This window comes from Myotis brandtii, unplaced genomic scaffold, assembly GCF_000412655.1.
Source record: "Myotis brandtii unplaced genomic scaffold, ASM41265v1 scaffold896, whole genome shotgun sequence".
In the NCBI taxonomy this organism is placed as follows: Eukaryota; Metazoa; Chordata; class Mammalia; order Chiroptera; family Vespertilionidae; genus Myotis; species Myotis brandtii.
Window position 1 is genome coordinate 1,275,698 of NW_005371677.1, and position 16,296 is coordinate 1,291,993.

Genomic DNA, 16,296 nt, shown 5'->3' on the forward strand with positions numbered 1-16,296 from the left:
GGCTGAATGGAAGCCGGTTTCTGGGGTTTTGTTTAGCTTCTTATTTGCAACATAGTATATAGTTGCTTAGAGTTGCAGCTGAGAGGCCGGCAAGTGAGGCGGGGAACGTTGGAGTCTGCAGCAAGCAAGCCTCGTGCTCGCTTCAGTGCCTGGCTGCCGGCCGCCATCTTGGCTGACAGTTAATTTGCATATACTCACTGATTAGCCAATGAAAAGGGTAGCGGTCGTACGCTAATTACCATGTTTCTCTTTTATTAGTGTAGATATGTATCCACCATTAAAGTATTATACAGAGCAGTTTCGCTATCCTAGTAATCCTCTGTGCTTCACCTGTTCATCCCACCCCCTCCCAACCCCTGACAATCACTGATCATTTTACCGTCTCCAAAGTTTTGCCTTTTTCAGAATATCATATAGTTGGAACCATACAGTATGTAGCCTTTGCAAATTGTCTTCTTTCGTTCAGCAACATCCATTTTCCTCTATGTCTCTTCATGGTTCGATAGCTCATCTCTTCTCAGCACTGAATAATAGCCCATTGTCTGGATGTACCATAGTTTATCCACTCACCTACTAAAGGACACTTTGCTCCCAAGTTTTGCTAATTATAAATAAATGTGCTATAAGCATCTCTGTGCGGGTTTTTGTGTAGGCATAAGTTTTCAACTCATTTGAGTGAATATCAAGGAGGAAAAATTGCTGGATTGTATGGTAAGAGGATGTTTAATTTTGTAAGTGACTGTACCAATTTGTATCTCCACCAGCAATGAATGAGAGTTCCTATTGCTCCACATCCTTGCCAGCATTTGGTGTCATTAGTGTTTTGTATTTTTGTCATTCCAGTAGACATGTACTGAAATTTAAAACTTTAAATTTGCAGTTTCCTAAGGACATACGATGTTGAGCATATATGGTGTCTGTTTAGGTCTTTCACTTTGTTTAAGGGTCCTAGTCCTTTATCACACATGCCTCTCCCAAATATTTACTCTCTTTCTGTGCTTTGTCTTCTCTTTACCTTGTGTTTCCAGAGCAGAAGTTTTTATTTTAATGAAGTTCAGCTTATCAGTTATTGCTTTCATGGATCATGACTATGGTGCTGTATCTAAAAAGGTCATCTTGGTTTTCTCCTATGCTATCTTCTAGGAATTTTATAATTTTCCATTTAATATTTAGGCCCATGGTCCATTTCGAGTTAATTTTTGTGAAAGGTGTAAGGTCTGTGCCTAAATTTATTTTTTCACATGTGGATGTCCAGTTGTCCCAGCATTATTTTTTAAAAATACCATCTTTGATTCTCTGTAGTACTTTTGTTCTGTGTCAAATAACATTGCTGATACATAGGCAAGTGATTAATTTCTAAATATCGCCTTTGTATCCTGCAACCTTGTTATAATTGCTTATTGGTTCCAGGACATCTGTGAACAAAGATAGCTTTATTCTTTCCTTCTCAATTTATATTCGATTTACTTCCTATTTTTGACTTATTGTATGAACTTAGACTTCCCATGTTATGTTAAAAAGGAATGGTGAGAGGGGTCATCTTTGCTTTGTTCCTTATCATAGTGGGAACACTTTTAGTTTCTGACCATTAATATGATGTTAGCTGAACTTTTTTGGTTGATGCTTAGTTTTGAGATTTTGCATGATAAATGGTTGTTGTATTTTATCAAATACTCTTTTTCATCTATTGATATGGTCACATGAATTGTCTTCTTTAGTATGTTGATGTAATTTCTTACATTAATTAGGTTTCAGACATTGAACCAGTCTTGCATACCTGAGACAAATCCCACTTAATTGTGATGTATTATTCATTTTGCACATTGTTGAGTTTGATATAATGCGGTTTTGTTGAATATTTTTGCATCTATGTTCATGGGAGATACTAGTCTGAAGTTTTCTTTTCTTACTATGTCTTTGTCTTATTTTCATGTTAGGTTTCTGGCTTCAGAATGAGTTAGAAAGTACTTCTTCCATTTCAGTATCTGAAAGAGATTGTAGATATTAGTATGATGTTTTACTTACATTATAGATTTCCTATTTTTAATCAGCAAAACAGAATTTAAAAAAGGTAATACATATAGAAATAGTATAGAAATATAAAATATTCTTTTTAGTAACAGAATTTTTCTACAGCAAAAATTAGGATTTATTTTCACAATGTCATTTATGGAAATCTTTATGAATTTTAGATAACAAACTTTAATTACAAAGTATAAGTAAAATAAAAATGTTTGATATATGCCTGGTCAGTGTGGCTCAGTTGGTTGAGGATCCTCCCATGAACCAGGAGGTCATGATTCGATTCTGGGTCAGGACATGTCCCTGGGTTGCAGGCTCCATCCCCAATAGGGGTCATGCATGAGGCAGCTGATGGATGTTTCTCTCTTATTGAACTTTCTATCTCCCTCTGTCTCTCCCTTCCTCTCTTTTAAATCAATAAAACCATATTATAAAAATGTATGATGTATTATATATGCTACGAGAAAGGTAAGGCAAATTCATTATAATTTGGAGCAATAGTAAAATAAGTACTAATTTAAATCCATTTTGAAAATTTCTTTTGGCTACCTTTAACAAAGTTAAGTTTCTAGAGATATACTTCCCTTTCTTAAATAGGCTAAGCTTTGTAACTGGAAATAAGCAGCAGTTTAGAGCTTTCCATTATGGAAAATATTAAACTTTTAAAAACAGACATCATTCCATGCTCACCAAGATTTTCATTAGCCGTAGTTTTTGAGGTCTAGAGCCCAGTGTCATTTCTCACTGCTTTCTTGAATCATTCTACATCAGTCATAGCAATGAGTTATTTATTTATCTTTATTTATTTATTTAAAGCAATAGTCCAGGCATACTAAAATGGTCTATATGACATACCTTTTCCCCTCTTGAGTAACTATACCAGCTTCATGGTGAGGAACATGCCCATTCATACAGCATAGACCAACTGATCTATGAATCACAAATGACAGTGAGAAGACTGGCCACTTTCCAGACACAGCATTTTAATATGTGTTCATATTTGAAAATTAGCAGCCTGAGATAGCTTTTTATATTTCTATTTGAAATTATGTTTTACACCCATCTCTCTACCCCCATGTTCTTTGGCAACTATCTGCTTGTTTTCTGTATCTGTGGGTCTGTTTCTTTCTTATTCTATATATTAATTTGTTTTGAATGTTTAGATTCCACATTTAAATTCTTTCTGAAATTAAATAGAAGGTTTAGGAATTCTTTGTTCATTTCTTCTCCATATGCCATTCAAAGGCCTTGTAGAACTCACTATAGTTGGTCTTGGCATAAATGCTTTAAATTTTCATTTTTAATATACCCTTAATTAATTAATTATGCACATATCCATACATAGCACACTTCAGATACTGTACAGTGGAGGTTATAATTCATTACTTGTGCACTTGGAGTTTACAGTTGGTATAAATATATAATTTATATATGTATATAAATAATTTCAGGTTGGAATTATTTCCATAGAAAAGTCAAATTTGTTAAGAATGGGAATGCTCTAGTAGTGTTGGTGGTGGGTTGAAAAATTTTCTCCAACTTATTTTATATAAAAATGTCAAAGAGCGAAATTCTCTGATAATTTGAGCAGAAACCAGGGTAAGTTCAAGTTTTGAGCCATGAGTTTTCCTGGGAGAGGGATATCCAAGCAAAATGAATAGTGTGAACCTTCAGTCAAAGTTACTTGGATTTTTCAGGGAACAACAAGAAGGTCAGAAAGCCAAGAGTGAACATGGTAGGAGACAAAGCTATACAGGCTGAAAGGGTGTAGAACCATGTCGACTATTGTAAAGAGCTTGGATTGTGCTCTAAGGCAGTTAGGAAACTATTAACAGGCCAGTGCAAGGTGTGAAATGATCTAATTTATGACTTGAGAGGATGGCTCTGACTGTGGGCTTTAAAATAGACTCCGGAAAAAGAGAAGAAGGGAAACTATCAGTTAGAAAGTGGCTTTTTAATAACCTAGGTGTTAACTGAAGTCAGGGATAGGGTGACAGGGCAGACCTGATAAAATTGGCAGATTCAAGATCAAAACTGACAGCATCTATTGATGTTTCTTGATGAATTAGGGATGGTTTATAAAAGAAAGATATCCATGAATGAGGCTTACAAAGTTTCTAAACTTATCAAAATCGAGAAGACTATCAGAGGAGTAGGTTTGAATGTATAATCAAAACTTTAGCAACAGAGATATTAAACTTGGAATATTGAACAGGCACTTTGGTACCTGCATGTGAAGTTCAGTGGATAGGTCCAGACAGGACACAAACATTTGAGAGTCACCAATATCCAGATAACATCTAAAACCGTGAGTCTCACCAAGATTACCTAGTAAGGGAGTGAGAAAAGTAGACTTGGAGGGCTAAGCCATAAAGATCTTAAACATTTATAGTTGTTGTTGTTTTTTTTTTTTACTAAGATGGAGCCAGGTTTTATGGAGCCCATAGCTTCATAATTTTGGTGATCATTTTTTTTGAGAAAATCATAGGCAATTATAAATACAAATCAAATACAAAGTTTTCAAAGGGGCCCATTAAAATCAGGAACATTCGACTCAACTGTAATAAACTTCATGATCAATCTGCTTCTGGTGGGGAGAAAAGGGCTAAGCAACAGCATACGAGTAAACTGAGCAGCTGCCCACAAGCAAGAAGAAATGAAGAGAAGATGTTATCCCAGAGCCACGCAGTGTAATTAACCACGTTTCCAGTGGAAATGACCCACTGAGTTCAGTGCTGATAACTCAGCAAAGGAGTTGAAGACAAAGAATGGGCCCTTGGATGCGACAACACAGAAACATTGGTGAATTTGAGAGAGTGGTGTTGATTGCTGGAGTGAGGGGAAAATGCTAGCTAGGGTAGATTTATACAGATCAGTGGAGAGCAATTACAGAACAGTGAGTTTTTCTGTAAAGGAAAGAGACATGGAGCAGAACAAAAGGGAGATATGAGATCAAGGGAAAGTTTGTAAAATAGTTCACATACATGTGGGTTGATTGTCTGGTTAACAAACATTTAGATTACTTGAAAACAACCTGCTTAGTTCATGAATATAAGATGAAAGACATAGAAGAATCATTTCTTTTGGGAAAGGATATAATTCCAAATATAAGGCTCCATTCTACTCCCCATTTCTTAAAATATATAAAGCTATATAAATGTAGTGATGGAAAAGGGTTTTATCCAAATAGATATAAGTGATAAATCATGAGAGAGACTTCAGGCTCAACATTTAAAAAAAATATAATCAATACATAGTGCTATTTAAAATCAACATTATAGAGACATAATTTCTATTTCATACAAGTTTATGCAGTTAACCCTTGAACAATACGGGTTAGGCTTCCCTCGAGTCTTCACTGTGCTTCCTGGCATCACCTCCCGAATGACTGACATCTCAGAGTCTATTTGTTTGACAAGTTTACTATATGATGATAAATGTTTCATTCATTCTCTCATTCGACCAACATTTATTAAATTGTTATAATCTCCTAAGCACTGTAAACAAGATAAGCATATTGCTTGTCCCCAGAGAGCTAACAGGTACATGGAGAGGAATGACATTGAACAGGTGAATATAAGTGCACAGAGACCAGTCCTACAATAAATGAGATGTCAACTCTATGTGGGTAGGACTTTTATCTCTCTTGTTTTATTACTTTATTCTCAACATCAAGAATCCTTCCTGGCACATAGTAGTTGCTAAATAATGAATCAGTGCTAAGGCTTAGACTTGAACTTTAACAATTACATCAGCTGGAGTTTATAGAAAGGAATTATAAAGAAAGGAGATTGGAAAACTGCACTGGAAAATAAGTTTAATTCTCTTATTTATTGGGGAGCCCAGGATAGAAAAAAGTAACACATTGGGAGAGATTAAATTCCCAGCTGTGTGATTTGGTGATTTGATTTTTACAAAAGACCTGTGATGGAAAAGAAAAGGCATTTAGTGAGTTCATTAAATGAACAAGCCAGTGTGCACACTAAAATTCTATGGTTGGATATTTATAACTTCTAAGTTAAAGGACATCCTGGTACAGAGATTTATAAAATATCAGGTATAGCATTTCCCTTCATAAGATTTTTAGGGCTGTATAAGTTATCCCAAACTGGATAAACAACAGAAATTTATTGTCTCACAGTTGTGGAGGCTAGAAGACCAAGGTTAAGATGTCAGCAGGGCCATCCTCCCTCTGAAGGCACCAGGGAGTGTTCTGTTCCATGCTTGCATCCTAGCTTCTGGTAGTTTGCTGGCAATATTTGGTCTTCCTTGGTTTGTTGATGCATCACCCTCATCTCTGTCTTCATGTTCTCATGATGCTCTCCCTATGTTTATGTCCATCTCCAAATTAACCGTTTTCATAAGGACATCAATCATAGTGGATTAGAGACCCACCCTACACAGGTATGACCTCATCTTAACAAATTACATCAGCAGTGATCTTATTTCTAAATCAGGTTACATTCTCAGAGACTGGAGTTAGGACTCAGACATATGAATATTGAGGGCTTACATTTTAACTCTTAACACACCAATAATCTAGCCTTTGAGCTGCATGAGAATGTGCATTGTGTGTAGCAAATGAGACTCAGTGATAAAGATGCAATTATTTTGGCATTTCACTATCACTGGTGTGGCTTGGGTATTCCTTTTATACTAATATGTGCAGTATCAGCAAGCTATAATCACTTTTAAATATATTGTTATTGATTTCAGAGGGGAAGGGAGAGGGAGAGATAGAAACATCAATGATGAGAGGGAATCATTGATCAGTTGCCTCCTGTACACCCCACACTGGGGATTGAGCCCACAACCTGGGCATGTGCCCTTTACTGGAATCGAACCTGGGACCCTTCAGTCTGCAGGCCAACACTCTATCCACTGAGCCAAACCAGCTAGGGCTATAACCACTTTTATTTAGGCAGATTCATGACCAGCTCTTTTTGTTTGGTAGAACCACATATTGAAATAGACAACATTAAGATTTCTCTAAATAATCCACTACTTAAAAATCCATAAGATTGAATTATAATGAATTTATGACAAGCAAGTCATTTACTCTTAGGAATTTTTCTGTTACTGTTATAAGTCTAAAGTAACTTTCATCTCACACTATTAAAATCCACTTGGTGCTCTCTCTCTCTCTGCTTCCTGTCGCTGTGTCGGCAAGGTCGGGGAGCCGAGCTAGCTCGAATAAAGACTCTTAGGCTTTTACATCGGAAAAAAAAATAAATAAAATCCACTTGGTAACTTTACTGTTAGTTTTTCCTCTCTATATCTCCTGCATTTCCTAAAAATGTTTTATTTTAATATATACTGATGTATCTTTAATTTAATTATTAGAAATATTATCACAAAACTTTAGAAATACCCTAGTTTACTTTATTAATTTGCAATACAACTTGAATAAATGTAAGGAAAAAATTAGAAGGGTCAATCAAGTTTAAAATATAAATATTTTATTTTTCTCAGGTAGTTAAAAATTAGTAAAAAACAGGTATATGTGAAAGAGTATAGTGGAGCTAAAATACCATACCATAAGTAATGTGTTTTTGGTAAGAATTATAAAATATCTTTCTGTACTTAATATTGCCAATCAATAGGAAAAAACTCTTTTGTATAAGTCTTCTACTTAATGCAAAAAGTATGGAAATTGACCTGTAAATTAGCTAACAGATAAAAAGATAAGTATGCTTATTGTAATGTATTATTTCTTAAAATAATATGTCCTACCTCAGAACAGAAATAATACACTTAACAAGTATTTTTTTATATTTGATCTCTAGATGAACATTAAGTTTGATGTTGCCTCTAGGATTTCAGAATTTTGTTAAACTATGCATATTATAATAACATGTAAAGATGCCACCAAAACAGCAATCCATCATAAAACCTTTACTTTAGAAATGACAGTGTTCCAGAACATGACTACTTAACCTAGAATTAGTTGAAGAATTGATGTGAGAATCATAAGTTGAAAAAAGTGACAGAAACTGGTCTTTCTGAGATCAACATAGTGTCAAGGAAGAGCCTGTGATGTTGTCTAAATGGCAACATCCAGACTAAAGGTCTCCAACTTCGGTCCACTGTTTGACCTCTTGATCTCTACTCAATGTTTCAATGTTATTACCAAGAGTAAGAAAGAAAGGTCATTTTTCTCCCATAACACTGAAGCTCTTAAACGTCAGCCTGTATTTGTTTCTCTCTTTCCTTTGAGGTATCAATTTATCTCACCTGGTCCATGGCAGTCCAAAGTTCTACATATTAGCTTATACATAGGTGATTCTTACAGCAGCCCCATGATTGTAGTCTACTAGTCCATTTGCAATGAAATATTCATGTAAAAACATCCCATTGAAAGTTTGCACGTTACTCTAGCAATCTAACTTCTGTATGACTTCTGTTGTATATTCAGGAAGGACCATGGGCCTCATCTGTTGTCTAATCTGGACACCTGGAATAGACTGAGGGGAAAAGTTAATAATGAGAGGGCACTAATATAAAATGGAAGAATTATACAAATAGGAAACAGAAAGTGATACTCTAGTTAAGTGCAAAGGCTTGGAGGTAGCTCTGGATTGTCCCTGTGTCATGAAAAAAAAAAAGAGACCCCAATGCAGTTTGTTCTTCCCAGGGAAGTAAGGAGGTAGGCTAGAGAGGCAGGTGGTAGAAAATGGTACTGGCCACCAAGTCCAAATTCTCAGCCAGGAAAAAGGAGAAAATAACACCAGTGGGCAGATGACCAAGGTACTCGGCAACAGTGGCTGGAGATGAAATGAGTACCAAAAAATGACACCACAGTCCCATGGAGGCAGATGCTGAAAGACAACATAGACTCATGATGTTACTTATACACAAATTTGATCCAGGCTCTTATGACAAAGAACTTCTATATCTTCTGGGTGAAATCAACTCTTCATTAGCCAAAATAATTTTCAAGAACTTGCTGTATTTCCAGCCCGGCCAGCATGGTGCAGTGGTTGAGCATCGAGCTATGCACCAGGAGGTCACATGGTTCGATTCCCAGTCAGGGCACATGCTTGGGTTGCAGACTCTTTCCCCAGTAGGGGGTGTGCAGGAGGCAGCCGATCAATGATTCTTTCATTATTGATGTTTCTATCTCTCTCTCCATCTCCCTTCCTCTCTGAAATCAATAAAAATATATTTTAAAAAAAGAACTTGCTGTATTTCTGGAATGTATTTGGAGATCTTTTACCATCGGTCACTTTTTCTGTCCCCTCAGCTTCCTTGCTTATATTTTGTATCCCCAAAGTTTTAAATTATTTCTGATCCCCACAAACATTATTACAATCCAAAATCTTATTATTGTGCCCACCCCCCCTCTCTGAAATACTGGGACTTTAACCTGGTACATCAACTCAAAACTTGCCTCCTTGCATAAACTCCCACTGACTTCACCAGGCCAACTAAGTCTCTCCCTTTCCCACATTGTACACATCCCTGTGAATTAACAACTTTATTTTATCATAGTTGTTGGCATGTTTCTCCCCAGTAGAATTTAAGGATGTATAGGCAGGCCTATCTCCTTCAATGCCACTCTTTCCTTTTTTTTTAAAGACTTAGTTTATGCGTGATACAGTTAATATTCACCAAATGTAGAAGGAACCAGAGAGATGAACACCAATGCAGTATTGGAGGCAAATTTTGGTACATGATAAATATTCGGTTTTATATAGGATGTGCCAGGCAGGTAGTAGTAGATGATTGATAGAGGTGGTTTGTGTCTTCCAACCCACACCTAAATCTAAAAGTTTCTGCAGTCTTCTGGTAGCCATAAATATCTATCTAAATGTGACTCAATAGGAAAACCAAAATAAAATGTAGTGCCTTGCTCTAGAGCAGTGCTTCTCAACCTTCCTAATGCCACGACCCTTTAATACAGTTCCTCATGTTGTGGTGACCCCCAACCATAAAATTATTTTTGTTGCTACTTCGTAACTGTAATTTTGCTACTGTTATGAATCGTAATGTAAATATCTGATATGCAGGGTGTATTTTAATTGTTACAAATTGAACATAATTAAAGCATAGTGATTAATCACAAGAACAATATGTAATTATATATGTGTTTTCCAATGGTCTTAGGTGACCCCTGTGAAGGGGTCGTTTGACCCCCAAAGGGGTCTCGACCCCAGGTTAAGAACTGCTGCTCTAGAGCATTCAATAAATGTCTTTTAGCTGAACCATGGCATGAATACATATCAAGAATTATTTAATTAATTAATTGTCCCATCAACAATAAACAAATGACTTTTATGTTCCTTTTTAGTTCTGAGTTTAAATTGTGATTGTGGAGTCCTAGAACCACTAAAAGTAGTTTTCAACATGCAATACTGTTAATTTAGGATGCTTTACTTTTTCACAGAATTTGTTAAACATCCATCATTTATGGATAAGAAAAATACCATTTCTGTGTGATGATCTTTTCATGTAATTCTAGAGATGCTCCTACCTGGACTCTGTATCTTAATCTTTTTTTTTTCTTCTCTCTGTGGAGCCTCTTCTTCAAGAGAAACAATTACATTTAACAAAGGACAAGGACTAATGCTGTTACTATGTATGTCATTATGCGCCGACAACTGCAAAAACATAGTAGATAGATTGACATACATTATTGCTGCTTTGCACTTGAGGAAACTTGCAGTTTGGTCAAGATCCACATTTAATTCCTTTCCTTATATTCAGATCTCATTTGTATTTTTTCTTGGCATCTTTAAAAGTTACTTGATACAAAAGAATTCTATTAATAGTGAATCAGTATGCCTTTATATCTCACTATAACCCCCAAATTGCCTTAGATAGGTAAAGAGATAGCACCATCTATACTAATAAAAGCCTAAGTGGCCCTTGTGCCCTTGCTCCCTCACGTCATCACAAGATGGCCACCCCATGTTGTCACAAAATGGTTGCCCCCACATCATCACAAGATGGCCACCACAAGATGGCCAGCAGGGGAGGGCAGTTGGGGTCCATTGGACTGGCAGGGGAGAGCAGTTGGGGGTGACCAGGCTGGCAGGGGGCAGTTGGGAGTGACCAGGCCTGCAGGGGAGGGCAGTTAGGGGTGACCAGGCTGGCAGTGGAGGGCAGTTGGGTGCGGTCAGGTCGTCAGGGGAGCAGTTATGTGTCAATTAGGTGGGCAGGGGAGTGATTAGGGGCAATCAGGCAGGCAGGCAGGCAAGTGGTTAGGAGCCAGCAGTCCTGGATTGTGAGAGGGATCAGGCCTAAACTGGCAGTAGGACATCCCCCAAGGTGTCCCAGATTGGAGAGCATGCAGGCTGGGCTAAGGGACCCCCCCCAGTGCACGAATTTCGTGCACTGGGCATCTAGTAGATAAATAAAAGAAATAACAGCCTAGCCCTAACCAGTTTGGCTCAGTGGATAGAGCGTTGGCCTGCAGGCTCAAGGGTCCCAGGTTCGATTCCGTTCAAGGGCATGTACCTTGGTAAGGTCATATCCCCAGTGGGGAGTGTGCAGGAGACAGCTGGTCAATGTTTCTCTCTCATCGATGTTTCTAACTCTCTATCCTTCTCCCTTCCTCTCTGTAAAAAATCAATAAAATATATTAAAAAAAGAAATAACAGCCTTGTGCCATATGATTTGTTACTTCAATGAAGATGATATCTTGTAACTTAGGAAAAAAAAGCTTTAAATGAAGTTCCAAGGTCATAACCTTATGGTGATAAAAATATACATAGTCAGTGTTCTTACTTGATTTTTATAATAAAACATTCCTTTCTGTGACAATGAAATATTACCTTATATCTCCTATACTCTTAAAAGTCTGCTATGATTACTGCAAATGTATCTGAGGAACAGGCTGTGTCAATAATGTATATTACTTTTTCACACCTGGATTTTATGTTCAAACATCTTGATAAATGATTAAACTTTTGAACATATGTATTTTTCTGTATCAAGAAGTTTTAAAACACCACTGATATATTGAAATTTCATGAAAGTACTATTATTAGTGATATACAAACCTCTGTCTTTATTAATATAAACATACATAGACATATAACATGATCTACAATAGTTCCAAAGAGTACCTCAGAGTTACCATTGTGAAAAGTGCAAAAGTATTATAAAGCAAGTCTCAATTTAATTTGTTCACTTGGAATTATACACAAATATACTCTTTGTATGAAAGGTATCAATTCTGAAGGTGACTACATCAGAACATTATAGAACGCTTTCTTGCTATTTTAAAATGTGGTCTTATTCTCAAAGTCAAGGCTCCATTCTCTTCAAAATAAAAATTTAAAATTATGATCTCCCACAGCGTGATAAAAAATGGGGCAAAGGAACTAGGTCTAGGTCATGGTATTTGCTTAAAATAAAATATATGTGTCACTGAATAATTCTTTCCAAGAACATTCAAAATGGTGTTTAAGAATGATCTCTCCTCGTTTGCTTTTTGTCCCAAAGCTAATGATTATTTCAGTGCTAAATGTCTGCTGTTGTTTGATGTTCAATTTTTAGAACAAAGAGCGGATAGCAACAGTTGTTTTCTCCCTTAGTAATGAAATTAAAATCATAGGGAGTGGGGAGAAATATAGAATTCCTGAGATGGGCAAGAGATGAAAAATTCATCCTAACGAGAAGTGGACATGTGCTTTTTATGATGAGTAGACGTAAGGCTAGCACCCCAAAAGAAATGGCACTGTCATTGCTATGGCAGGATAGGTCCATAGTGATAGGAACTTCACCCCTGCGCATCTCATTCCAAGTCAATCTTGATTACCAGTTAGCCTGGATCATCTAAGACTAAATCCCAAAATAGTGACCTAGAAGTTGCACATACAAGTGTACAAAGCCAATCAAACCTGGTTCATCTTGTGTCTCGAGGCTGGTAATATGTGGAGTAGCTACTGGTTAGTCTTGGGATGGGAAATTTCCTGATTAACCAGGTTTGCTGGTGCAGGGGGCACACTTCCGCTTTTTAACTGTGACAGCAGCTGGCAGCATGCTACAGAGGACCCAGGCAGTAATCAGCTGCTCACTCTGCAAGAGCCAGAAGGAACACCTCCTTAGATGAAGTCCCAAAGGGCTTCAGGTCTCAGAACTGCTAAGATTTTGCACTTGGAATGATTTTAGAGAAATTTACAAGGAAAACTTCATTATGAATCTCTCATACACAACATCCCCTGAGAAGCTTATCACTGTTTGTCAACGGCAGCAGAAGGCATAATGCTTTTTTATTAATGGGGTTCTCTCTTTTTATCCCAAAGGGATTGTTGTAAAATACCATGATTAATTGAAGATTTCTTTTTACTTCTGATTTGCCTGATTGACACAAGTAACCCTTATTAATTTCCCCAGATGCCTAAAGCAGCAGAAGCAAAGAAACACAGGACAATGCATTATTTATTCTGATATTCAGTGGATATTTTCATCCTCATCACAAGTATTAATTTAAGGAGGTCACATTACCATGCTGTCCACCAACTCTAACATGGGGAGTGTTGATACAACTGTTTAAACTCTTTAGATTAAGCAAATTTACTCAAATTCATGTACAGATACTTAAAACTCTTGCCATGCATCATACCATGAATAATGTATCTCTTATTACCAGTTGCATTAAAAATGATAGAAGACAATAATTTATGTCAAAAAGTTAGAAACACTCGCCAAATGCATCATATCTCTAACTGCTTGCTACTTAAAGCAATTTGACTATGTCAGATTTACAATTTAATGGACCTGATAAATTTTTGCTTCACTCATTTGTTTAGAGAATGTAATATTTTTATCAATATTTTGTATAGATTTTAGTCTTATAAGACTGATATAAAGGACACTGTGTATCACTGTCAGTTATAATTTGTTAAATGTTGTAGATCCTACTAAAATGTTATTAATCTTTAATATGGTATGATATATATCTCCATTCATAGCATAAATTCTAGATCTCTTCTATTTCCTTCATGGGCCCTTATTTTAGTTAATATTTAAGTATATGTATAGCAGAAATATAACATTTTTAAAAACAAACTCTAAATATTTTATTTAAAGATGATCAGTCTATGGTGAATTTTTGAAGACTAAGATTTATGTGAAGAATATATTTCTTATTTTCAACTACAAGCTCCAAAACATTTGTTTCAAACTTTTTGAAATCAATAGCAATAAATTAATGTTCTCAGAAAGTCTAAGATTGCATTGATTATTGGGAGAGTTTGGACCTTGTATTTTTAGGAAGCTGGAAACATGACCTCCAATAATTTTAATTGTATGTATTTTCCATACAACTCCCAGAATTACCTGTTTAAAATACAGATCTAGTCATATCACTTTGCTCTTATTAATTGATATTTTGTTAATAAAGAAAAATAATTCTTCATAAGTAATGACTTTTTTTTAAGCCCAATGACATTGTCTATGCAACTGTCACTCTCTGAGCAGAACTGTTTTGTGTATTTTTCCTGGATCAGCCAAAAAAGGCCAGTTCTTATCTAATCTCCTCTGTGACTTCTATGGCCCTTTCACAACCTGTCTCTCTGACTTTACTGCTCAGAAGAACCTTGTATGTTACATTGGGTTGCATATGACATCCCTTAATTGTGATTCTTTGTTGGAGAGCTAACATTGCCTCTGAACAGGTAGCAATTCCCTTCTTCAGTGTCCAGCACTTGCTTTGTACAGATGACTGCAACTGAACAGATCAATGAATTATTTCAGGCCATTGAGCATTACCTAAAAGAGTGTTACTTCTGAAGACAGGTCATTCGAAAGTTGGTGAAATTTGAAAGTCAGCAACTGGCTACTCCTTCATCCCTTGGGAGACTGCAGTCTCCCCATTACAGGAAAAATGGCTCCAAGCATCATGTGCGGTCCAGTTAAGAGAACATCTAGGTTGTCAGTCAGGGAGGGAGAAGACCTCAGGAGGGTTATTGGGGCCACGGGTCTGGAACTATAATCTACACTGGAAACTCCACTGAGACCCAAGAGCTCAAGGCAGAGGGGAAGTTCTTTGAGCTTCCCTTGGTGGGCTTCATCCATCTTAGGGACATAAATGAAATTCAACAGTATCCTCAGCTTCACAAAATTGCTGATTTATATATAAAATCTCCATATAAATTCAAATATATGATAGAATCTATCTATCTATTTATCTATCTATCTATCATCTATTGATCTATGTATCCAACTGTATCTATCCATCACCTTAAAATTTCAGTGATGTTTCCTATGGTCCTAACCTGGCTGATCTGTGTATCCAACTGTATCTACCCATCACCTTAAAATTTTAGTGATGTTTCCTATGGTCCTAACCTGGCTGATCTGTTGCTTAATCATTCTCTACTTTTGCAAGTGTAAAATTCCATCAATAGTCTCCACGATTCTTAAAAAGAACATTCATACTCCCTCCAATAGCCTCCAAAGCTCTGGATGATGGGGCCTCTGCCTACCTCTCAGCCTCTTCTGATGTGATTGATCCCCACACTCCAGACATTTAAGCCTTCTTCTTTTCCCTTAGATACTGCCAGGACTTTTTCATCTTGCAGCCCTTAAACATGTTCTTACAACTTGTGAGGACTTCTTCACTACTGCATAATATATCGGGCTATTCTCATTCTTTAGGTAGAAATTCAAATATTGCATCCTCAGGGAGTTCTCTCCTGCTCAGCTCACAGCTGGTCACTATCATATTGTTTGGGTACTTTGTATAAAAAATTATTACTGTGTGAAATTGATGTGTTCACTCATTCCCTTGGTTTATATTATCCCTCAGGGAGTTCTCTCCTGCTCAGCTCACAGCTGGCCACTATCATATTGTCTGGGTACTTTGTATAAAAAATTACTACTGTTAAATTGATGTGTTCACTCATTCCCTTGGTTTATATTATAATCTCCTTTTATGGTTACTTCTGTGTGTCAACTTGACTGGGCCCTGGGTGTTCAGAATTTGGTTAAGGAATGTTTCTGGGGGTGTCGAGGAGGGTGTCTCTGGAAGAGATGAGCATTTGAATGGTTAAACTGAGTAAAGCAGAGTGGTCCCCCAGCCCCAATGTGTCTAGGCCTCATCCTTTTTTTTTTTTTTAATAGAATGAAGGATTGTGTGCAAAAAGTCTTTCTCTGCCCATATTTGAGCTGGGACACAGTCTTCTGCTTTTGGACTGTGATTCTGCAATGGAAACCATCTTCTCTCAGGGTCTCTAGCCTGTTGGACTTCTGGGCTCCTTAATTACATAAGCCAATTTCTGATAATCTCTTTCTCTCTCTCTCTCTCTCTCTCTCTCTCTCTCT